At 45.3% G+C, this 3,391-nt stretch overlaps 1 long non-coding RNA gene across 2 annotated transcripts; it reads left to right on the top strand.

The window, feature by feature from the left end:
* On the top strand, positions 1-3,037 carry LOC309527310. Of its 2 annotated transcripts, XR_014217185.1 has the most exons (3): positions 1-212; positions 1,668-1,774; positions 2,058-3,037. It is a non-coding gene; the product is annotated as an uncharacterized lncRNA (long non-coding RNA). The 2 variants fall into 2 exon arrangements; XR_014217186.1 differs by lacking the exon at positions 2,058-3,037 and having other exon boundaries at positions 1,668-2,002.
* Positions 3,038-3,391: the final 354 nt, after the last annotated feature.

Genomic DNA, 3,391 nt, shown 5'->3' with positions numbered 1-3,391 from the left:
TCAAACTACAGCTCACAACATATTCCAGCCTAGCACAAGTTGTATGACTGACCAGTTCCAACAAAGCACCGTCAACACACACTAACTCATGGGATGGGATACAGTACCCCATGTTCTTGTGTGAGGAAGCTTTGCAATGGATCTGCCCAAAACCAGGAAGAATTGAACAACAGAGCAGCAACCAACATAAGCGGCTAGGACTTGTGACCCAGGCAAAACGAAAGTTCCAGCTAGATCCTGGAGGGAGGGAACTACCGTATGGGCCTGAATATAAGTCATACTTTTCCCCCAAATTCCAACTGTGAAAAGTTAAAGTGTGGCTTAAATTCTTGACCTTACAAAAATTGGCTTTTACGATATCACTGTAGGATTTTCTTTTACATTTGCCATTTACGGGTGTGAGTGCCTGCGGAATTTTAAGGGAACAGTATTGTCTTTTTTTCTCCCTCCCCCCCCCCTGAATTTTAAAGGTGTGGCTTATTTGCAGGTGCAGCTTATATTTGGGACAATACGGTACATCCAGGGAGGGGAGGGAAGATTCAACTACAGATCAGACATGTTTCTTAAAGAGACTCTGGAAGTGTATACTCAGTTCTTACTAAGCTTGGCCAGAACTGAATATACACTTCCAAAGTTAACACTAAATAGATTGCTTCTGGTAAATGAGCCACCACAGACTCTAGAGGACCATGAAAATTTGTGACCTGGGCTTTTTAGACTCATCTACCCATGCGGGTGGCGCTCTTGGTTAAACCACAGAGCCTAGGACTTGCCAATCAGAAGGTCGGCGGTTCGAATCCCCGCGACGGGGTGAGCTCCTGTTGCTCGGTCCCTGCTCCTGCCAACCTAGCAGTTTGAAAACACGTCAAAATGCAAGTAGATAAATAGGTACCACTCCGGCGGGATGGTAATCGGCGTTTCCGTGTGGTGCTCTGGTTCGCCAGAAGCGGCTTAGTCATGCTGGCCACATGACCCGGAAGCTGTACACCGGCTCCCTTGGCCAATAAAGAGAGATGAGCGCCGCAACCCCAGAGTCGGTCATGACTGGACCTAATGGTCAGGGGTCCCTTTACCTTTACCTTACCCATGCACTATTTGAAACCAAAGAGGTGCATTGGTTTCCAGATGTGAATTTTTTCCAGCTCTCCTACCCCACTAATATATACACAATATATGCAGATCTAAGGGCCTGTTAGTATAATGAACTATAGACATTATCAAACTCTCAAATTTGTTAATTTTCTGCTCTGCCCCACCTTCTCTACCTGTCCATTCTCTTTTGAGGAGCTATTTGTTGTTTACCGTTATATTATCTTAATCTATATTTCTAACCTACCCTTCTTCCAAAGAAGCTCAAAGTGGAGCACAAGGTTTTGCACAACCATCACCTTATTTCCTCACAATAATATTGGGGGGTAGGCATGGGTGTAGCCAAGGGGGGTAGGCAGCTGCCCCCCAAATAAATCAAAATCAATACAAATCAAATGAATATGAATATCAAGTTGTGCCCCCCTAACAAAAGTCCCCCCCAACAAAAATCCTGGCTATACCCATGGGGTGGGTGAGGCTGAGAGATTTTGACAGACCCAAAGTCACCAAGTGAGCTTCATGGCTGACCTGGGTCTTCTTTTTCTTTGTTTAGTAATCTTATCACTGATTCCTCCTAGGTTTGCAAGAAGCGCTATCACACCAGAGGGCTTCCTGCAGGGCCAGCACATCATAGTTCCTCTGCTGCTATTGGCTTAGCTGCTCTGACATCACAGAAGAAACTTGGGTACGGTGGGTTAGTCAGTTTACTTCTTTATTTGGACCACACAGATATATTTCACTCTAACTTACATGGGTCTACATACACCTTCTGGTCACATTAAATGCCAGTAGCATCTATTTACACTTGGGACTTTCAAATAACACCTTGCTAGTGCGTATAAATTAAATCTTCTTGGAGACTTTCGCTAAGAATAAGTGATACCTGCTGCTTTCAAAGTAGGATATTACATCAGCATTGGCTCTCAGTCTGATGAAATGCTGACTATCTTCTTAATCTTTTTCTCGAGAACTGACCAAAAATGCTGAAAGAATTTTGTGCTAAACCTCCACAGTAACAGCTGCAACACCAAAGAGGAAAATATAATGGCATTTTGCCTCAAGAAAATTTTATTGCACTATAATGTCAAAGTGATTGAATTTCTTCAAGTCAGCACTGAAGAGGAGGAAGGAAGCCATGTCCTGGGAATTCCCTAGTTCAGCAAAGGCCTAGTTCTCACAAAGAGCAGAGCAGGGGAAGGGGGAGATCTGTGGATGTGGCTCACATAATTTAATGTTCTTCTAAAGGCAAAGAAATCCCTGCACATAGAAAACTAAGATGTCAGGGAGAACAACAGACAATGCCTCTTCTCCTTACAAAGTTTGACCACTAATAGTACTTGGATATCTTCTGAAGCCCGTCCTCCTCTGACCAGCTGTTATCAACACCCTCATAGCTATTTCATTAACTAGATAAAGGTAAAGGACCCCTGACAGTTAAGTCCAGTCGCGAACGACTCTGGGGTTGCAGCGCTAACCTCGATTTAAAGGCTGAGGGAGCCGACATTCGTCCGCTTCACAGACAGTTTTTCCGGGTCATGTGGCCAACATGAGTGAACAACAGAAATTCTGTTTACTTTCTCGCCGCAGCGGTACCTATTTATCTACTTGCACTGTGTGCTTTCAAACTGCTAGGTTGGCAGAAGCTGGGACCGAACAATGGGAGCTCACCCCATCATGGGGATTCAAACTGCCAACCTTCTGATCGGCAAGTCCAAGAAGCACAGTGGTTTCACCCACAGCACCAGCCACATCCCTATTTCATTAACTACAGCCCCATAAAATGGCTACCAAATCCCATTTCTCTGAGGCGGAACTTTATGTCTGTGGGACCCTGTGTTATATGTAAGGCTGGAAAACCACACGTTTTGGTGGTCATTGGTGCTTGTTATGAAGATCCTTCCTTTACAGACTGAGCCTGTAAAAGTGGCTTACAAATGTTATGACCTGCCACGTGACTCATGCCTTAGGATAGCAGAAGAAATGGACAGCAAAATGCCAAATGGGCTGTATCCAGTGCTGCAGCTGCACTCCTACAACATACTTCCATGCACACAGTGGGAGTCCCTCTTCCTTTCCCATAGGAGCCAACTCCTAGGGGCCAAGGCCCTTTTGGGCTCCCCCATAAAATATTCAAAGCCGAACCCTCCCCCCCCCAAGTTGATGAGCATTGCCATTAAAATAGTGTGTGCGTACCGTGTCTTGTGATCGATTATGCGGGGTGGGGCTTACCTGCCCCGCCCCAATATTTTATTCAAGTTGGCTCCGCTGTCCTCTCCTGCCCTCTTCACCCCCCCAAAAAAAT

The sequence above is a fragment of the Podarcis vaucheri genome, assembly GCF_965113315.1.
Source record: "Podarcis vaucheri genome assembly, chromosome: 1".
Taxonomy (NCBI): Eukaryota; Metazoa; Chordata; class Lepidosauria; order Squamata; family Lacertidae; genus Podarcis; species Podarcis vaucheri.
Note: the sequence above shows the minus strand (reverse complement) of the source record. Positions and strands in the feature narration are given on the sequence as shown.